A 22934-nucleotide genomic window follows, 5' to 3' on the forward strand; every position below is an offset into this window, starting at 1 on the left:
ACCTGCCCGCTGCTCCCCTCAGCAGTGTACTTCGTCGATCTGCCCTGTTCTGCTCCCTTCTATGTCTCTGGTGAATCCTCTCAACCCCTTACCTCTGGCCTGTGTCCCAGTTCTTGTATGCATAGATTGATACATCTTTAAAATAAATAAATACATACATACATACATATATATAGTAAATATATGTGTGTATACATACATACATACATATTCCACAGAAAGCATTTTATGGAAGGGTAAGGGATCAGAGAGGCTGGCAGAAAAATCCTGAGTTTTAGTGTTCCAGACTGAATTACATAGAACAGTAGCAGAATGAGTCCAGTGAGCACTCCCTCTACAGGTTCAGGGGCACCAACTGACATTCCCAGTAGTTTTAACAGGCGCCTCAAACTTAGTACTTCAAGAGTGAACAAACCCCCACCTCACCAGGTCTTCCTCATCTCAGTAAATGCTATTCTATCCTGCTGGTGGGGTCTGTTTGAGTCTAACAGACTCCCCAAATTGTTTCCATCTGCTAAGTTGAGACTTCTAGGCAAAAATTATATATCCTGTCCGAGCCATTATGTAACTATAAAAAAAATCAAGAATTCATCCGCTGGTGTGACACATCACAGTATTCTGTATGAAGAGATCTGTCTACCATATTAAGAGGCAGAGAGATGGGCTTAAGAGCTAATCCAAAATGTACACCACCCAGTCACCTACTTCACGTTACCTTCCTGCTTGGCCCTGTAGAAGCTCCCCGATACCTCACCCTGATGGCACCTCTGTGGGGCTGGCCCCTGGGCCTGGGCTGGGATCATGATTTCTACTCTTCAATAGAAACTCTCCAGATCATTTCTCTTTGGTCAAAATTCATTTTGTTTGTTAGAAAAACCCGGAAACCACCCTTAATTTACCATACCCCACATCTAATTCATCAGCATATCAATTACTTCCTTAAAAAAAAAAAAGAAAGAAAAGAAACCCAGGATTTAACCAGCTCTGAATACCTTGACTTCTACAAACTTAGTCCAGCCACCACCATCTCTCACATGATGTCCTTCTATAGCCCTTGATTGTTCTCCAGTCTCTTCTAAATATATAAACCAGTGATCCATTTAAGACACAATCACTCTTCTGCTTTAAAGCCTACAGTGGTTTTCCAGTCAGAGGAAAACTTACCTCTTTATCTTCTTAACCTACAGAGTCCTTCACAATCTCTTATACACACCCCTCTGCCTTCATCTTCAACCTTCTCTCACTCTGCTCCAATCACTCAAAAGCTTTCCTGATGTTCTTTGAGCACATTTAGCTGGCTCTAGCCTCAGATAGCACCTGCTTTTTCCTCTGTCTGAATTCACCTTTTTCTTGAGTCTGGTATCTTCACTGCTTCTCCCTTACTTCTGCAAAAAGGGACATTTCCTGATAGCACCTATCAGCCATGCATTCTCCCTTTCTAGATTCTCCCCTGTCTTCTTTTTAACTGTAAGACTCAACAACTTCTAGCACTTACTTGCTTATTTGATGTATTTCCTCCGAGTACAATATTAAGTGTTTGATACAAGGCCTTTGCTTTATTCTCTATCGTATTCCTAACTCCTAAGGCACCCTCTTCTCCAATAAGTAAACTAAACTGAAATAGCTTAAGAAATGAAGGAAAATTTATTCTAAGGATGTACGATGAATCACAAAAATGAAAGTCAGGAATATCAGTACCTCAGAAAAAGACCAAACTGAAAGTACAGTACTTTCTACTTGTTCTGTTTTCTCTTCTTATCTGCTTGTTCTTCTTTCTACAGAATGACTTTCTCTCTTCTTCAAGCACAAGACCAATATTTTTATCTCCTCAGGTTAATGTTATATATAACCATAACGACTATCTCAGATTCCTTAAAAGTATTCAGATTCCTTAAAATTTCCTAAGAGGAAAGGTGTGACATCTAGTCTTAATCACATCAACAGTGATACAAATGTTTATTTTTCCAGGGTTAACTTTGAGCTTATATTGTCAATTAAGAAATAAACTCCGATGGGAAATCCAAGGGGATTGCAATGAAAAAATGCACAAAAATATGTAAAAATAAACTTATAAAATTTTTTAAAAAGAAAATTCCTGAAATGCATATAGTTTTAAAAACTATTGGTGAATCAATAAAAAATGTACAAATGAGTTTCCAGCCTGGGTTCCCCAAAGAATGAAAGTACAGCAAATAGAGGTGGACAAGATTCCTGTTGCTGAACTTTGGGGGCAAATAACTAAGGCCTACTGGGGACAATTTTAACATACAGCTAGAGGTTGTGGCCCAAGGCCATTTTTTCTGTCTATAAGAGGAGTCTCAGAAGCCTAGGGAGCACGTGACTCTTCTTCAAAGTAAAGGTGTTCATGCTTGAGATGAAACTGAATTCTTTCTACACAAGAAGTGTACTCTGTGTACAAAACAAAGAACAACACGGTGACTCCTGGGGCCAAGCCAAATAAAACTAGAGAACTCTGGGGAAAGGTAACACACACCCTTAGAAACAGGGGCATGGTTTGTGCCAAATTCCACAACTACCTTCCTGCTAGGGCCATAAGACACAGAAACTGCATGATATATATCTCTCAAGGATCTAAATTAACGAAAAGCCAATAAATAAAAGTATTTCTCAAAAAATTCTAAAATAAATAAATAAAAGGCAGTTGCTTCACCACCACTCTAGATGCAGCCCATCAGGAGAGATCATGAGCCTTAAGTGTCCCTGTCCATTCTTGTTGAGTAGCTCAAGAATGGGGACCTAGATGTTTTTATTTGTTAATTTCTTAGTTTTGTATTTGCAGGGAGCAACCTTGAGAAGTGAGGCAAGGTGTACCCATAAGACAAAGAACAAGTTAGCTTAAGCATAAAAGGTAAGGTCTCCAAGCTCAATGTTCCTGTGCTGTGAAGTAAGTCAAACATGTGGCATCCTTTCAGGCACACCTGTGTCACGCCCATGAGACTGAGCAGCACAGAGAATCAACAGAGACCAACATCCTATCTTGAAGAACTCTCCAAAAAGCAGTCCTAAGAAATAACGTGTAGACTGGGCCCTCCCTGGTGGTGCAAAGGGTTCGGACAAAGCACTGCAAGCAAGCCACAGCCTCTTCAATGTGAATTTGACCACATGGCACAGCAGGTGACCACATGGCGTGGCAGACCTCTCTTGAACCGCCCGCTGCTCCCCTCGCAGTGTACTTCATCAGTCGGCCTATTCTGCTCCCCACTCTGTCTCTGGTGAATCCTCTCATCACCCCTGCACCTCTGGCCTTACCCTAGTTCTGTATGCAGAAACAAATAAATAAATCTTTTTAAAAAATCAAGATGTAATTGATACAAAATTGTGTCAGCTTGCGCTATACAATACAATACTACGCTAAGATCACCCCATGGAAATGTGCGCTAGCACATCTGTCACATTCTGGAACTACCGTTTCTGTTTTGTGGCTAGAACATTTAAGATCACCTAACATAGTATGTTGACTATAACCAGTGTGCAGCACATTAGTTACACTTCCCTCCTTATACAGGTTAGATCCCAGGGCCAGGACTTCATCAACAATTTTGCCCTCCCTACTCAATCCTTCTAGTTTGTCACACTCAACAGGCAAACTCACAACCTTGGATGAACCCAACTACCTACTTTCTTTCCAGCCAAGACCCAAACTACAAAACACTGACTGAAAAAGGCAGCCAGTGGGGCACTAGTTCTAGTTGTAGCATTAGTTCTGCTACAACTGGGCCCTCCATACTACCTGGTTCCTCTAGGCAGTTTACTCTTCACTTCCACTTTTAGTGGTAACTATCTCAATACCTTAGGGATGTTTTCAGGCTTTTAAGCATCTCACAGCCCTCTTGTACCATGTAACCTCACCTTCTATATCATAAATTAAAGGCAACATGAAGTTGTGACCAAGTATAAGTGTTTGCAATTTTCTACTACTATATATCCATAAGCACTCACAATGACTAACCTGTCATATTCTCCGCCTTCCTTTCTATCCTAATGTAAGAGCTGACTTTTCTGTCACTGGGCCAATTCTTCCACCTGACATTTAAATCCTACCAAATACTTTCATATTTTTACACTTGTGATTATCCCTTTTCTTCTACTACCTTCAACATCTCACTTCTTTCTCACCACTGTAGTCTTTTTATTAATATAATTTTCAAACACAGAAAGGTAGAAAACTTAGTATAAAAGACACCCATAGTACCTACAATGTAGGTTTATAAGTTGTTAATATTGTTGTATTAGCTTCATCTACTTTTTTTGGGTGTGTGGATGTATTTTAAAGTCACTTACAGATAACAAGACATTTATTTTTTTTAAAGATTTATTTATTTGTTCATACAGAACTGGGGTACAGGCCAGAGGTGCAGGAGTGGTGAGAGGATTCACCAGAGACAGAATGGGGAGCAGAACAGGCAAATCTTCAAAGTACACTGCTGAGGGGAGCAGTGGGCAGGTAAGGTCTGCCACACCGTGTGGATCACCTCCGGGGGGGGGCAGGCAGGGATCAAACTCATGTGGGAGTGGCTTTAGCTTCTTAGTGCAGTGCTTTAACCCACTGCATGTGGGAGTGGCTTTAGCTTCTTAGTGCAGTGCTTTAACCCACTGCGCCACCAGGGAGGGCCCAATAACAAGACATTTTAACCTTTAATACTTTAGTGTACATCACAATAAATATCAAGACCTCTTTCTACTAAACCATAGTACCATTAATAAACCTAATAAAATTAACTATGTAATATCTAGCATGCAATCTGCAATACTGTGATTTTTAAGAAAAATATGTATTTGGTCACTTAAATGACCAAAATAGATTTCTCACATACACTTGGTTTCCTTCCAGTTCCTGACTCACAGCTCCCAAAACCTTCAGAATTTCCTCAGTATGCCTAGAGGTCTTTTGTTACATGAATGAGAGGTCTTTTGGGGAAGCATCTAAAGGCCAGCGCTGTTTTTCTGGAAAACCAACCATGCAGTGAGAGATCTGGAGCTGCCAGTCTCACCTTCAGCCCTCCAAGGAAGAGAAATGGTCTGGGATTGAGTTCAACTGTCAGCAGCCATGACCAGTCTAAGAATGCTGTCCTAAGCGAACTACAAAGGGACTAAAACAGAATGTCATGACTTACTGAATGGGGCGCTACTAGCAACTAGAGGCAGAGCTAAGAGGCAAGCAACGGGGCTGGGGGGGTAGGGGGGGTGAGGGAGTGGGGGTGGGGTGAGTGTGTGTGTGGTGGTACTCTTTAAAACAATGAAGGCCGGCAGTTCTGACTCTTTTGTTTTTACAGCTCTGAACTGCACCCTGGTATTGCTGGTAGGATAATGCGTAGCCATGTGCAAGTCAAACAACACCCCTCTACCTTCCTCCCTGTTGCCCTCCCTCCCTCCCTCCCTTCCTCCCTCTCTCTCTCCCACACATACCTCTTCTAATGCCCTTATAAACAAACCTCTTTTATATTCCTCTCTGCACACCTGCTTTTCAATCCTGTCCTGAGTTCTTAGGCATGTGTGGGAGGACTCACAAACTGAGGCAACCTTTATTTCTGAGGTTGTTTCCAGAACAATTGCCCCCAGCCAGTGATTTCATTAATCATGCTTAGGTAATAAAAAGTACAAAAATGGGCTTTAGAAAGCTTCCAGGTTCCTGAACATGTGGAGAGTAGGGGAAATGAGGCACTTTGAGAGCATGGCAAGTTCATGCCTTACCCTATACACCTACCTCTTCCATTGAATGTTCCTGAGTTAGAGCTTTTGTATTAAACATGCAACCTAGTGACTAAATGTGTTTCCTAACAAATTGACCAAACCTGAGAAAGCGGTTGTAGTCTGAGTCAGAAGTACAAAGAGCTGGCTTGACACCAGCATCTGGACGGCCCTGGGATACTGAATCTCCAACCTGTGGAATATGATACATTCACTAGCAGATTATGTAAGGGCTGAGCTGAATTCTCAGACACCTCATGGTGTCCAAGAATAGGAGAGCTGCTTGTTGGTATGGGGAAGCCTTCAGACACCCGCACGTTGGAACTGGGCCTACGAACCCTAAAAAGACAGTTCACTTTCCAATTTCTGCAGTATTCCACTGAAGTCTTTTTATACCTGACTTGTTCAAATCTTGATCCAAACTAAGAGCTACATAATATATTTGGTCATGCCTCTTAAGTCTCTCCATCTAGAAATATCTACCATCTGCTTTCTTTCTTCCCTATTGACTTATTGGAGACTGACCCACTTGTCCTATAGAATGTCCCATATTCTGTTTACTTCCTTGCAGTCTTATTTTCCAGTTTCTTCCACTATCCAAAAGTAGAACAGCCCTATTTGGGGTAATTTCATAGTTTTTTTTTTTTGAGCCTGGGAGTACTATTACCATTAATTTATATGGAAATATTTTTGAGCATTTCCAGACCCTAAAAATAACCAAACAAGAATTTTCATATGGCGGGGGGGGGGGTGGGGGTGGGGTAGTGGTATGTATACAGATTGCACACTGGAAGAAAGATACACAAGATAGATTATATTAAATTCAACATGTTTGACAAATATAGCAGCAGAAATTTCTCCCTACTGCTCTGAGTTTTTCTTGGGTTACTAAACAGTTAAATTTAACACTATAAAGAATAGTAGGATAAAAGAACAAATGTAATTACATACGCATCGGGAATTTACATGGATTTATAGTCTAAAGATAAAGGGCAAAATGAGGGTACGAGGGGGCCTGGGTCTTCAGCAGAGACAAGAGGTACTCACAGGACTCGTATGATGCAAAACAGATGCTCTGTAATTAGGTATTTGGCCTAACATATAGAATGTTTCTCCAAAAGAAAGGTTATTTCTGATCAAATAAATCCTAAATCTAAGATTTAGGATGGTGGTGCAACAGGTTAAAGCACAGCACTAGGAAACTATCGAAGCTACTGCAACACAAGTTCAGTCCCCAGCCAGGGGGGTGACCCACACAGCGCGGCAGACCTCTCCTGACCCGCACACTGCTCTTCTCAGAGCAGTGTATTTCAGTACATCTGCCTGTTCTGCTCCCCACTCTGATCTGGTGAATCCTCTCACCCCCTGCACCTCTGGCCTGCACCCCAGTTCTGTATGTATAAATAAATAAATCTTTTTAAAAGAAATCCTAAATCTAGGTAGTAACCCCAATTTTCATTCTTCTAGGTAGTGTCAATGGAAAATAAAGGTTCAAGAATAAGTAGATATTAGACCATCAAAGTAATGATTTGTACCCATGAAGCATTTCCAAAGAAAGAGAGTTGTTTTAATAAATGTAAGTATGAATTTAGTGTAGACAGGAAGGACCAGCGAGTCACTGACATTAAGAATGTGACTATTCTCCTTCACAGGAGGGGTTTCTAGTTCTAAGTTGCCTTGACCTAAAAATATGTTGGAGTCAATTTTTTCCTTATAATTGAATGCACCACAGAGATGCAAAGGCTGTTACCAAATGTTAAAACCTTTCTCTATCTGAGAAGACTGAGTTTACCTTTGGAAAAGGACCTTTGGACAGCAGAGTCCTGCACACAGTGTGAAGGCCTTTCTCTCTACCTGCTAGGCCAGGGGCGGGGGCTCCCCAGAAAGTTTTGCAATGTTTATAGTAATTAAGTGAATAGTAAGAGTTTCTCCTGAGCCTAGAGTCTCAATTAACTTCAGCTCCAAATAATCCACATGCTAAAGTGACAAATTTTTGAAGGCTGATTCTTGGCCCGTATTTTTCACAGGAATACGTCTATCGATGCTGTGGACTTCAAATAACAGTACATCAGAATGAACTTAATGCCACTATCAGTACAACTACAGTCAATGTATTTAGATGTTAACAGCTTGATCTGTTTATTGTGAAGTTATAATTCCTCACTTTTATCCAGCAAACAACCTGTGAGGAACCTTTCACTTGGATACTTCCAATTAGTGGTTAAATATGTCCAAGTGTGTTCCTTTGTTAACTGAAAATAAAATCTCAAGGTTAGACAAAGAGTTTATTAGAAGCAAGGCTTCAAACATTGGAAGCAGCCCAAACAGGTATTCCTTTATGCTGTTCTACCAAACACAAGCACCGGCATAGTATCTACAGTCAGAAACAGTGAGTCACTGGCACCAGGAAAATCACTAGTCATGGTAGCAGGTGCTTCTGGCTCTCACTGTACCCATCTGAAGAATCCAAAGATATGCTGACCCTGGAAAAAGGCAATGCAGGGTCCAATCTTCACCTTTCCAAAAGGCAAAGGCTGGGAACCTATGTTAAATCCTTTTTTAGTCTGAAAATGTTAGCAGCAGAGGCATCTCAAGACTCCCAAACTTTCACATCCTAAATGGATTCTGCCATCCACTATATAAAGAAAAGATAAACTCTAGTGCTTAAGACCTTCAATAGAAAAAGAACTTTAAAGAATTAGTGTGCAGTAAGAAGAAAAGATACAGTTTCTCTATGAAACACTCCAAGTTACCCATCTCCTCACAGGTAAATATTCAGTCAAAAAGGGTTGGCCCAAAGCGGGCCACTGAGACCCCTAAACTTGTCACAAGCCTGAGACAACTTCTGGTTGGGAAACATAGGGAAGGAAGATAAAGGACCAGTAAGTCTGTCATGAAAGGAGCAGCATCAAAATAAAAGACGAGATAAAGGTTGCCATTGTCAAACTCTCTATGGGGTTCTCCCACCCCCTCTTCAAAGTCTCCTTCCATATGCTCAAATCCCTCATGCAAATCCAGCGCCAAAAAGCAAGTGCAGCAGCTCTTTGTTTGTCTCCCTACTCTAAGTAACTCCTCCAGTCTTCTCTTCCAGGTCCTTTTTAGCTTTCCCTTGCTGCTCAGCTCCGCCCTTCATAAAGTGGGGCAGAGAACAGGGTACCTTCCATTTCTTTTTATACTATTACAAGAAGACTGACACCTGCAGGCAAAGTGGATTTATACGTAGAAGATGAATCCTATGAAGATGGCTTGTTAGTTTGCCCATCAGATCTGGAGTAGGGTCCTCAGAAAATTTTACTTTATGTTTACATCTTTAAAAAAGATAAAGTTCATTGACTCCACATTTCACCATCATCTACTGTTCTTTTTCTTTCCTTCATTAAGTATTTTCAAATACAGTTGCCTATACATGACCTCACTTCCTCATTTGGAACGTTCAAGCCTCACTCAAGTCCAGCAATTTCAATTTTCAAGAAGGCATGATGGGAACAAAGGGCTGTCTGAGCAACATTTCTGAGGGGCAAAGTGAGAACTCTTGTAATGCTGTGTCCAGTGAAGCGTAGTATATTATGCCACCGCAAAATAGGACTTTTGTGCATAAGGATATTTTACTAAGAGATTCTGAAGAGCAGTTACCTTCCATTTGTAAGAGTGTCTTCTCTGTACCAGAAAGAGATTATATCTCAGAATCACAAAAGAATCTTATCAATGGAGAAGGCCTTAAATTTGCATAAGAAACCTTACCCTTTTTACTCCTGCTTTTCCTAGTAACCTCCTAAGACTGGCTTGCCCCCACACCCTCCTTTTGTCTTTGAAGATCCTATTTAAACTGGGGGCTACTTGAGGTAGTAACTCATTTTCCCCTGGGCTTCTCTCTTGTAGTTTGAGGTATATATTTTAATAAACCCTTTTGCTGTTGTTAATCTGTTTTTATTACTGGGTGGTATCAACCACGAACTCAGAAGGGAAAATTACTTTTCTTCCTCTGCATAGAAAACCTCACATTTTCTTTAGATATCTGAAAAGATGTCAAAACAGCCTCTCCTACTCTTTCTTTCTGGTACTAAAAAGAGGAACTAACTTTTCACTCTTAAAAAAAATAATAAAACAAAACTTAGTTTTATCACTGAAAAAGTATATATTGATTAGACAGACTTTCCGTTGATCTTTTCTCCTCACCCAACAACTGTTTCCTGAGAATACCAATAAAGAGTATATCTAGCATAGACTAGTAGAAAATAAATGATTTGCAGAAAGCCTAGAGGCTGCCTAGGGCAAGATGATGTTATAAAATGCACCTAATACAATATGAATCTAATACAAGTTCTGCGAAAAAAGTGACAAGTTCAAAATGGATTCACTTGGGTTAAGCTCCACATCATTAAGCTATGAGTTAAAACCTAATTTAACTGTGATTTCAATCCCACCAGGAGTATCTTAACTAGTCTGGAATTTTCTTGTCGACATTAGCAAGGTAATTTGCCTGAAAGATAGCCACTTCCCGTCTGAAAAGGAACGTGATACTTCTGGACAGTCCATTCATCGCCTTATCTCCACACCCCAATGTGGAAAGCTATGTGTGTTTTACAGAACTTCAAGCTCCTTTCCACTTGAGTAGGACTTCTCCTAAGGACCCAGACCTGGTAAACAGCCACAAAGTTAACATCGAAAGGACAAATCAAGTATGCTACTTAAAAAAAAAAAAGAAAGAAAGAAAGCTTCCAACATATAGTAATAGGACCTTTCTCAAGCCTAACCACTTAGTGGTCAGTGACACACCCCATCCACAATGGTCACACCCCACCCACAATGGTCAACAATGACTTTTACAATTATCCCTAACATATAAGACTGAGGAGGGGTCAGCTATAGTAGCCAATTGCTTCAGTGGTGTGGGTAGAGAGGTCTAAAATTATATCATTTAATGTTTTGTTATGTTAATGACAAAAGAAAATTAATTCTTCTTGAATTTTCTCCAGGAATTTCAGTTTCCTCCCATATATTTGGAAAAGATGTGTGCATCGGGTTTAGTGATGTGGGTAACTGAAAGAGAGAAAGAGAAGGGGCGAGGGGGGGGGAACTCACCTTGCATGGAAGGGTGTCCTGTTCAGGGTTTGGTCCTGATATGTGCCCTGAGTAGAACAGACAGAACCCCCTCCCCACCATGATCCTAAACAGGTATAAATGGGTTAGAAAATGAATAAATGATAGTATAGTGAAGGAAAAAACTTGACACTCAGCAGTGTGGGTTATATACATGCTGATTCTCAATGATGTACACCTGAAACTTACATAATGTTACAATAGTGAACAATCTCAGAACCCCCCTCTGGCCTAACAGACAAAAGAACAAAGGCATCTGCATAGGTTAAAGCAAGAGCAGCTTTATCCTGTTCTGTGAAGCCATGCACAAATCTGATGCCACAGGTAAAACAATCTTTCAGGCTCCACTGAAGAGCAAGGAGAGCCAGCTCAAGATTTTAACAACGAGCCCCTGGCCTTTGCTTCTCTAAAGTGCATTCTTCAGAAGTCAGGAAAGGCCAGACTGTGCTCTCTTCTGCCCACAGATAGAAGCAGTATTTTGTTGAAGGAACAGTAAGGAACAAACTCTAAGCCCATGAATGAAGCCCTGAATCACCTCTATCCACAATGTTTTTATGGATTCTACTGCCATCTTCAAGCTGATGAGATCTCAGGTCTGAGGACCACAATTCCCAGTGAAACAGGGTAATGGGAGGTTCTAAATTCCATGCCCCATCCTAAGAAGCTAGGCAGGGAGGTGAAGCTAGAAAAGACTGACAAGTGAAGTGAAATCTGGCTGATGAAAAAGAAGCAGAGAGAGATGGAGAAGGAAGAAGACTGGAGGAGGCATTGTGGAGCAGACAGGACATGTGAAGAAGCCATGCTTGTTTCTCAGCCTTTGATTTGTAACAGGGAAATGTTAGCAGACAGATGAAAAAGACACAGATATGGGTGAGAGCACCATGGGGAGGTTAACAATGACAACCTATACCTTGATTTTGATTTTGTTCTTTCCCTTCCAGGTTTGCTTGGCCCCTTCTGCCTCTTTCCTATAGGTCCCCACCATAAGATGCCTTAAGCTTGTGGCAAGCTTTCATGCTTCAGAGGCCCAAATCTGTTTGGTGGGACATTTTAAAGGATATTCATTTTATTATGAATATCCTTTCTTTTCCCTCTATGCAAACTAATTCCACTAAAAGCTTGAACACTATGAGTCTGCTGCCTTTGCCCTTTTGTGCATGGATAGCCAAAGTGCTTTCAGATCGCGCACTGCTTAACAATTTAGGGTTTGTGGGCATCCCCCTATCACCTGCTAATAATTTTTTAGGTCAAAGTAATTTAGGAAATAGAAAGAGCTAAACCTATGAAAGAAGCACCCTTTCAAGAATTGTATTTTGACCACTAATCACTCACTATATTCTTCTTTGATTGGTATGCTGTTCTATAACAGGTCTATGAACGGAATCCACCTGTGAGGGTTGGGGTACAGTTCTCACAGAGGAAAATCTGACGGACTTTTTCCCAGGTTCAAATCCTCCCTTCAATTACTAAATAAACTCTGTATTACCTATTTATCTATCACTCTACCTATTTTGGTTATCTCACTATCATTGAGAATTTTATTTCAGTTAACATAATGCAACATTACATCAATAAAATGTTAAAATATATTTTTTAAAGATTTACTTATTTATTCATACAGAACTGGGGTACAGGCCAGAGATGCGGAGGGTGAGAGGATTCACCAGAGACAGAGTGGGGAGCAGAACAGGTCAACTGAGGAAGTACACTGCTGAGGGGAGCAGCGGGCGGGTCAGGAGGGGTCTGCCGTGCCACGTGGATCTCTTCGGGGCAGGCGGGGATGGAACTCATGCACAAGTACCTTAAGCGTTTTAGTGCTGTGCTTTAACCTGCTGTGCCACCAGGGAGGGCCCAAAAAGTTAAAATATTTTTAAAATTTAAAATGAACCAATGAGTAAAAGTTATCATTTAATGTTAGAAGTCTAAATCCCTACTCCTTGCCCAGCAGGCAAGTTTGAAAGGTTTGACTAGATTGATAAGGTAATTGATAAGGTTGCCTTGAGGACAGGCCCTATCTACCACCCTGACACGCGGAAGTGAGGACAGGATGTGTTTGTGTCAAAGGCCAGCACTGGAGACAGACATCCCAGCAGATATCTGGTGCAAACTGGAATCTCAAGTAAGAAACCCAGGCAAACATCCTCATATCCTCTTTCCCGCAAAGACTTCTATTCCTTCCCCTTGCAAGGTATTTCAATAAATCCATCTTTTCTGTTTTCCATTCTCTCTCTGGTGAATTCTTCCACCCGGTACCTCTGGCCTCACCCAAATATTTCTCCCCACTACATTTTGAAGTTTGGTGATGTTTTTGTAAACAAAAATAAACTGTATAAACTTGTATCACTAAGTCTATGATGAAACAGGTTTTGTTATAGTTCATTTCATTTAAGTCACAGTTTCCAAGACTGACTGACAATATTAAATGAAGACTGTTTTGGGCCCTTCCTGGTGGCGCAGCGGGTTAAAGCACAGCATAAGAAGCTTAAGCCACTTCTGCATGAGTTCGATCCCCACATGCCCGGGAGGAGAACCACATGGCGCAGCAGACCTCTCCTGACCCACCAGCTGCTCCCCTAAGCAGTGTACTCTGTCGATCTGCCTGTTCTGCTCCCTGCTCTGTCTCTGGTGAATCCTCTCACCCTCTGCATCTCTGGCCTATACCCCAGTTCTGCATAAATAAATAAACAAATAAATCTTTCAAGAAAGAAAAAAAAATGAGGACTGTTTCCATGACAATAAGAGAGTTTCTCTTCTACCCCAAAGAGAAGGGGGGAGGGGACAAAATTAAAAAAAAAAAAAGAAAGTAAGTAAGTCACAGATTGGGAAGTTAGTCCCTGCTGAAATTCTATAAAGAAATAACATCTAGAATTTAAAAGCATTTTCCCAAGCTAACAATAAAAAAGATTGACGATTCATTAAAAAAAATAAGCAAAAATAACAAAGCAGTGAGTCAAAGCAAGGAAAACTGAGTAGACTAATATACAAATAAGAAGATGCTAAATAATCAGTGCAATGCAAATAAAAATATGATTTCACACACTTATTATACTGACAATTTTTTCTTAAATTTCCACCAGAAGCTAGTAAGGTTGTAGAAGAAAAGGGTAACTCATTCTGATGGGACAACTATTTGGGAAGCAACTGGGAAATAGCTTATGAAGGTGATGTTGTCTTTCAATCTTGCAATTCAATTCCAATTCTGGATAAACAGACCTAAAAGAAACGCCGATACACAGGCCTAAAATTTGGGTTCACATAGCAATAAACTGTATCACTAAAGCCCACTAAAGAGAAAGGGATAATTGTAGTCTCTTCTCAGTGAGTTACTATGTAGCAGTGAAAATGAAATAAATACAGGAACATACATTGTAAGTGAATCTTAAAAATAATATTCAGGGAAAAAGAAACAAATCCAGGGTTACACAGATGAGCAGAACACTTCTTCAAAACTTAAATTAACTGAACCTATTATTGTATTGTTTAGGAAAGCATACATATTAATAACAATTTTTTTTTAAAGATTTATTTATTCGTACAGAACTGGGGTACAGGTCAGAGATGCAGCGGGTGAGAGGATTCACCAGAGAGAGAGTGGGGAGCAGACCAGGCAGATCGACGAAGTACACTGCTGAGGGGAGCAGTGGGCGGCTCAGGAGAGGTCTGCCTCGCCATGTGGTCACCTCCGGGGCAGGCAGGAATCGAACTCATGTGGAAGTGGTTTAAGCTTCTTTGTGCTGTGCGTTAACCCGCTGTGCCACCAGGAAGGGCCAATAACAATTTTTTTTTTTAAGGAAGGAATGATATAGCATAAGAAAAGAGCACATAAGCGGATGCAAATAATTGCTAATTTTCTAATTTTTGAAATGGGTGCATGCTTTATACGTTTCTATATATATAATATCAGTAAGCAAGTATAAGGGGGCAACATTTGTCACCCCAGACTAGTCTCTTTAGCTTAAGGATGGTTTCATAGTAGATACACTGAAAGTAGGATGGAGGTTGCACTTATATGTGAGACATTTGCATAAGAAAGGAAAAAAATTGCCATTTGTATCTTCTTAGTGGAAAGAGCAAATCCTTTATTAGTGGAGTAGACAGCAATTCAATTCTGCCTCAATAGTCATCTCTTTGGGGTGACTTTTCCAGCAACCCCATGTAACTGAACCCACCCCATCTTTTGTTTTTAGTTGAAGTTATTTAAGTAGATGACAAGTCATTTTGGTTCTCAGTTTTATAGTGATTTTCTCCACGAATACAAGAACACATATTATTACTAAACTTCATTTTGCCATTTTTTTTCTCAGCAGTCCACCTAGTGTAAAATGTAAAAAACCTATGCAAAAAAAAAAAGAAAGGGGAACCAATTCTTTTTTCCCATACAAGCAAATATAAACATATAAAAGAAAATCATATGATTAAAGATAAAGATTAAAATGTTTATAATGTATCAAACTCTTGCACATACTATTACAAGTCGAACAAAAACTATTAGACTGAGGTGATTCTAATGGCCTAGCAGTCTCTGTAAACATACTAAAACCTAAGCCTATAATGCTTTAAAGTTAAGAATCAAAACCTGTGGATAATTACTCCCAAAAAGGCAATCACTTAAGCGAGTCATTCAAATAATTTTCTTGTTTTGTTTCCTGTCTTCACTACAGAAGTCTTGCTCCTAGGTCCTGCAGCAGATCTTCTAAACACCTTCAGTTTGCCACTGCCCAATCTAAATTGGTTTTTATTAAAAAAAAAACTCTTAAAGGAATTTTAATGTGTCTCAGTTTTTAACACACCGGATGTCAACTGGGATGATAAAATAATGGAAATGAGTGAAATAAAAATAAAGAAGAATGAGATTTAGACAGAAGCTTACGCAGCCTGAGATAAGAAGCTGAGCTCGACACTGAATCTGCAGGCTGCCTCTTTTCAAAGGGCCTCAACAGATGTCTCAGCTGATTCTGGCTTTCAGAAACCCACACTTCCTTGTTCTTTACCAGTTATTCCTTCTCTCTCTATTTTTTTAAAGATTTATTTATTCATGCATACAGAACTGGGGTACAAGCCAAAGGTGCAGGGGAGATGAAAGCATTCACCGGAGACAGAGTGGAGAGCAGAACAGGCCGACTGACGAAGTACACTGCTGATGGGAGCAGCAAGTGGGTCAGGAGAGGTCTGCCGGGCCATGTGGATCACCTCCAGGGCGGGGATCAAACTCATGCTGAAGTGGCTTTAGCTTCTTGGTGCTGTGCTTTAACCCGCTGTGCCACCAGGGAGGGTCCTCCTTCTCTTTATTTTAAATGGGCTTGTCCCACCCCATTCATTTCTTAAATATATATGTATCCCAGTTTGATCTTCAGACAGTTTATTATGAAATTGCCCTCATAGGAGGAAGGGAAGATATAGAGGAGTATGAGACATGAATCATCTGGATCTTCCTTAACAAAAGAAAAGAAATTAATCAGAAGGGTTTGGTGTAATAGTGTAGTAGTCAAGAAATTTTACCAATGGTGATTTTTACTCAAATTGGGAGTTGCTTATTGTAATTAATATCTGAAGTGATACTGAGGAAGACTAAAGAAATCTTAAATTGATGATTAAAAAGAAATAAGTTTGATATAATTGTAGTGCTCCTTCAGTTACTAACCATTTGGCAAAGTTCTTTTTCAACATGAATATTTGATTGTATTAACACATTTGAAATCTACCATAGAAAAGAAGCACTGTAAATTGAACAGAAAATAACATCAGTTGTCTTTTAAAAGTTCAGCTGTACCAGTTACAAATATCAAAATATACCAATGATTCATTGTATTCAAGGCAGTGTGTTAAATAAATGGAAGAAAATACAGTGGTATAATTCAGATGGCCTTCTCCTTCCACTTCTTAAATGCCCACAGAACTATTTCTAAAACAAGGCTTTATCTAGCCTGTACAATTATACTGCTGTGTTAATGAGCGGCTATTTTAGTGTATATCAGACAAGTACTTCTTAGCTACTAATAATTTTCATACTGGCTATGAAAGCTCACGTAAAACATGAAAGAATGTTTTAAGCTGAACTTTAAAAATGTAAGCAACTTTTGTTACTTAAAAGTATATTTGTCAGAAAAGTTAGTTTCAAATTTTTATTTGAACTATTCTATTCTAATTAAATCCGCTATTATTCTACTTTTATCTTTGCAATGGATTGCAAATTTATAATTCCTATACTTTGTTAATTTTTTAAAGTCTAGAATCCATAATGAATTTTTAGCTGAATTTAAAGCTTTTATGATCATTCTAACTAAGGAATTTAAAAACACACCTATGCGCCTACCCCTACAGATATTCCCATTTGGCTTTCTCAAGATGATGGCCCCAAACCTAGAACTGCATGGGGCAAATGCGTATAAATGAAAAAGAATTTAGCTATGCTGAAACTGTCGCATAAATGAAAAAGAAGTTAGCTATGCTGAAACAGTCGCACACATGTGAAGTTTTCATTTTGCTATCACATTTCTCATTAATTTCTCATTACTGTGGGTTAAATGAAACAATTTAGCCTCTTTTGAACTGAAGTCTGTTTTTTTTTTTTAAGATTTATTTATTCATACAGAACTGGGGTACAGACCTGAGATGCGGAGGGTGAGAGGATTCACCAGGGACAGAGTGGGGAGCAGAACAGACAGATTGACGAAGTACACTGCTGAAGGGAGCAGCGGGCGGGTCAGGAGAGGTCTGCCACGCCATGTGGTCACCTCCAGTGCAGGCGGGGATCGAACTCATGAGGAAGTGGCTGAAGCTTCTTAGTGCTGGGCTTTAACCCACTGCACCACCAGGGAGAGCCTGAAGTCTGTTTTATCTGTTTCAGGAAATATGAGATTCTGCTCTCAAGTTTGTTTCCCTTCACCTAACTGATATGTTCTAACAGAGTGCACTCATTCACCAAATATTTACCGAATACCTACTGTGTGCAAAGAACTGGGGCTACATGGGAACAAGACATAGGCTCAACTTTCTGGAATGTATAGAGTAAGCAAAAACATAAATATTTAAGTATATCTCATACTATATATGTCATGATCCTTCACTTCAAGCCCCAGGAACAGATACATTTCAGAATTTGTAAGTTTTCAGATTTTACAAGGCTGTGTTCATTATGTATTTCATAATACCCCCAATGGACCACAAGGCAGCATCCCACATAAAAGGCATGCTTTTGCAGAAAATGTAAGCACAGTCGTACTAGGCTAGGAAGATGTAAACTGGCAGCTACAGGAGAGTTCAAGTCAGATCATGGAAGCAACTGCGCTCAAATTACATCAGGTTTTGCCACGAAATGACTTAGGGAAAAACCACAGTTTTCAAAGCATCTGAAATCTCCAAATTATGGAGAAATTGCTTGACCTGTAATATACAGGAGGTTGATCTAGCACAGGAACAGGATAACCCCAAGCTTAAAGGACAGCAAGTAGGAGTTAGCAAGCCAGACGTGACCTTTAAAGTGGGCTGTGTGTGCCATGGGCTGCTCAAAGCTCTTCACAGTAACTCAGTCAACAACTCAAAGCAATCTCAAAGGGTAGCTCCTGGTGCCTTCCTCATTCAACACAGAAAAAATCATATGTAGTTGGTGATAGATATAAATCAAGTTCATACAACATAAGTCAGACTATGACTCTATGTACGGTGCGACCCTAGAAACTGTTTCACCTCTGAGTCTTAATTCCCTCATTTGTAGCGTGGCAGTGCATATATCTACCCTATAGTGCTGTTTTCAGGATTAAGTGATACACTTCTACAAAATATGGAAGAGCTATGACTATAAACACTATACTGGCCAGTATCAGATCAACAGATATAATACAATACTACTTTAAACAAAAAAAGGAAATAAAATTATTAGAAAGAATTATTTTCATGGCCTTTGTATTCCAGTTTTGCTGCAACGTAACTACTACTTTCTTTCCCTCATGCCATGACAAGTACAGAGGCTTCCTCCCTGACTCTAGAGGCAATCTTCTGTTTCCTGGACATAAACTATCCCATGAACTGTCTTTCACATAGGCCAGGACTCTTTAATGGGGTTTGGGTGGGTGTTGGTGAGGGGTCAGATAAAAAGGGGAAGAGAGAATAGTAGAAAAACACATGCTATCATTTAGAGGACTTTCTCAAATGACAACCTCCTCCTGACAGTTTCACAAGCAGAGTACTGGCCACTCTAGTTTCACAACACCTCCAGGAGACTTCAATACCTGACCCCACCCACCAGAGCGTACTTGTCACCCTACCCTCCACCCCCCAACACACACAACACACACCAATGCCTTGCCCATGGCTATATCTTTCAGGTGTTTAAGAAGGTATCATGAACAATAACCACTAATTTAATCAAAATATCTAATGGGTAGTTCACAAAGGGTGAGCACCAGCAACATCACTTAGGAATTTGCTAGAAATGCACACTCCTTCCCAGCCCACCAGCCCCTCCCCACCAAAAAAAACAAACAAAAAACACACACACACAAGAAACTCAAGAGTAGGGCTCAGCAATCTGTGCTTTAACAAACACAACAGGTGACCATGGATAGGATCATGTATGGTTCATCTCTATATCACTAAATCAGTCTTATATTTCTTAAATGCAAAATAATTTGCTACTTTTTTTTTAGTGAATACCACCACTAAAAGCTGGGGAAAAAAGTAAGAATTTATCCAACAAATGCCTATATGTGCCTCACAGACATCATGATGCAGCTTAATTGCCAACTGGCTTCACAGAACAAAATATGACTTATGCAATGAACACTCTATGGAACGGTACCTACAATTCCACACATCACAGTTCTAAAAAAAAGTAAAACATCATAAAGTTACCTACAAAAGGTATAAGAGACAGGAAGAATGCATAGCACGCAGGGTCTTGTGTAGATTTCATTCTTTCTAACATAAAGCATAAGCCTAGGCACAACATAAAACTGTGGAGGTTTTACTAAGAAGGAAATGTATTTATGTCATGCAGGTCTGAGATGAGCAGATAGCCATTAGTGCTACTTAAGGATCACGTTTTATTTACCAAAATATCACGATTGCTCTCTTGGGTTTAAACAAACAGCTAATTAATGGGTTTCCATTCCATCCTCACTCTTTACACCACCCAAATGTTCTCAAAATCTATCAATCAAATGGAGCATGTCTCTACCAGGGGGCTTGAACAGTATCTTTATTCTAGTTACATTTAGTCACTTTGAGTTTTATTCCACTGCTGGTTTTCCTTAGGCTGTTTTCATTCTGCAAGACTCACTACACATATGCTGATATTGCTCTTCAGGAGCTCTAAGGAAACGCACATCACTTCTGATCTCTCCACCCCCTTCTAATCTGTCTCTTTATCATCTCTAAAAATTTGAAAAAGATATTCCCTCATGATAACATCTGCACATTACCATGGGTGTACTGCACAAGTCTCCCTTCTTAATGTCTTGAGGCATGGGGAAACTTTGTGCCTGTAGAATTAATTTGGCATTTCCCAAAAGTTTCCCTAATTGCACATTAACAATTAATGAACGTAAGAAATCCCTTGCTGATAAAATTTAATTCCCATAAAAGTTAATATGTAACAATGAAAACTAATATATAAGTAAAAAAAAAATTAAATACCAACTATTTTTGCTTTTTATGCTGGTGACAAGAAAACCTTCTGTTAAAAGTTTATTCCCAAGTGCCCCCCTGGAGGTCCACTTAATAGGTAATGCCCACAATGAAGAGTACTTGTTGATGAATTTCAATTTCCTTAAGGCATTAGCTGTCTACCACTTTTTTTCCATTTAAGTACATAATTAAATTTATGAAAGTCTGAAAAGCTGACACTATTTCAAGTTATTTCTTTATAACACTAGCCAATAGAAGTATTAACTACCCATAAATATAATATATAATTTATGTCAAATGCCAGTTAACATCATGTTACAATAAAGTCTTATTCCACAGTATTACTGGGTTTTTAATTTCACAGTACCAAATAGTTAAAGTTCAGTTATCACATTTTAAATAATTCCTGAGTAAAGGTGTTTTAGGTGGGGAATGCATAAAAATTGAAGGGGAAAAAACTGACTCAAGTCATTGCCACTATAAAAATTCCTATGTTAAAAACCCAAGGATTATTAGCTTTTTAAGCAGAGGGCTCACAGTCCTCACTTTTGTCTCACCCAGAGCAGTGACAGGGGATATTTAACAGACAAGATTCTAAGAATTTCTAAGAATTCTAAGAGTAGAACACCATTGGTTCTAAAGGCATGACACTTCTGAATGGGTAGGAATGAACGGTGAAGAGCAGTCATTCCCCAATTGCTTATCAAAAAAAAAAAAATAGAGCTACAAATCAATAAAACATACCATACATCCATTCAATGAAACAGTAGGTAGCTACTTAGAAGAGAACATTTAAAGGTTGTAAATATTTGCAAAGAAGCCAACACTAATGATAACTCCTTAATACTAGCTCTCTTTTGGGGTTCTACCTTTAAGTAAGATAAGCATCTTGATGGAGTTTGCCCACACCCGGCCAGGAACATAAATTTCCACAAAAGTGACTATATGGCACAGGAACAAACCCTGCTACCATTAGAATTAGGGGGCAATTAAGCCATCCATGGTGTTAAATAATATAGACCTTAAGACAAATTTTAAATTTATATTGTTTTACCAAGTTAGTGGGACATGAAGACAGAAATCATTTCATGTGATTCCCACCTCAAAACAACCTAACAAAGATATATCTCTTTTCTGAAAGAAAAGGCTTGCATAATGCATACTGGAAAAATAGTGTTGAGCATACACTGCAAAGCTTAAAAGCAAGTTTTTTCATACCTACTACACCAAGGGAATTTCTTTGATACCTTCACCAAACTCAGGACACCAGTGGGAAGGAGGTTCTAAGGCACAATGATGAAGAGCTGCCTCCAGCCCCCAACAGGATCTGAACCCTGGCTTCCCCATTGACAATTATTAGCAGACATTTGGAAATGTCAAAAGGTTAACTTAATATAACAGTTTAGAAAAAATAAAGATATTTTTGAACTAAAGTTGGAAAAATAGTAAAAATATTTTCCAAAAAAGCAGTGCATTTAGTCAGGAATTATTTTAACTAATCAAAACATTGAGGAAACTGAATAGCTTTATTTTCATCCTAAGCCACATCTCTCTTCAAATCTATTACTCCCCTTTCCTTTTTGTTCCTTCCTGCCATATTATGGTTAATTTAGAATCTAACTAAAATTAAAATTTTCAAGTCTTTGTAACTGCAAAGTTATTTATCAGCATGGGGTAAAGGTTCTTAAATTTGTGTTTCTTCCTAGTGTCTATTCTACTCAGCTGCTGCTTATTAATATTATCTCCACCAGAGGGCACACAAAAGATGAAGTTATGAAACATAAAGTTGATAACTTGTTAGAGACACATGAGCAGAGTCAAATCCTTCCAATTACTGTGCTACCAATCATCGAACTTTTTGCAGGAGTTGATTCACTCCAAATGCCTATTCAGATCATGTCTGATTCTTTTTCTTTATAGCTTTTGTTTTCATTTTTTAAAAAAGCCTGTAAAAAAAAAAGCCTGTAAATATTCCTAACATTAAGGTTTTGCTCACTTTCTCCATGTCAAGTAGCACTGGGTAAAATACAGCAAAAACATTCATTATTCATTCATTGAACAAACTGAGTTCTAACAACATGGCAGGCACATCACAGGGATTTAGTAGTAAACAAAAGTCCCCCTTGTCATGGAGATTTCATATTTGTCAAAGAGGCAGATAACAAAGGAAATAAACAATTTCAAGGATAGATAATTATTATGCAGGAAATAGAAACTTTAAGAAGGTAGAGGGCGACAAGGACATACAAAGGTCCTGTGGCAGACATTAACCTGCCTGCTGAGTTAATGGTGAGTCTGGAGGGTAATGAGCAAGACAGAGAGGAGCAGATGAAATTGGGGAACCCAGCAGGAGTTCAACCATGTGATTATGCAGACTTCTTCACCATGATAAAAATTTCAGATTTTGCCTAAGGGTAATGGTTTTTTTTTTTGTTTTTTGTTTTTTTTAAAGATTTATTTATTTTTGCCTACAGAACTGGGGTACAGGCCAGAGGTGCAGG

At 39.3% G+C, this 22934-nt stretch overlaps 1 protein-coding gene and 1 pseudogene across 1 annotated transcript in view; one reads left to right on the forward strand and one right to left on the reverse strand.

Moving 5' to 3' along the window:
• GNB4 (guanine nucleotide binding protein (G protein), beta polypeptide 4) overlaps positions 1-22934 on the reverse strand; it is a 54434-nt gene that overhangs the window by 25385 nt on the left and 6115 nt on the right. The gene's annotated exons all lie outside the window — the stretch shown is intronic.
• LOC105854142 lies at positions 313-2615 on the forward strand (annotated as a pseudogene).

This window comes from Condylura cristata, unplaced genomic scaffold (assembly GCF_000260355.1).
Source record: "Condylura cristata isolate star-nosed mole 26May11 unplaced genomic scaffold, ConCri1.0 scaffold00003, whole genome shotgun sequence".
In the NCBI taxonomy this organism is placed as follows: domain Eukaryota; kingdom Metazoa; phylum Chordata; class Mammalia; order Eulipotyphla; family Talpidae; genus Condylura; species Condylura cristata.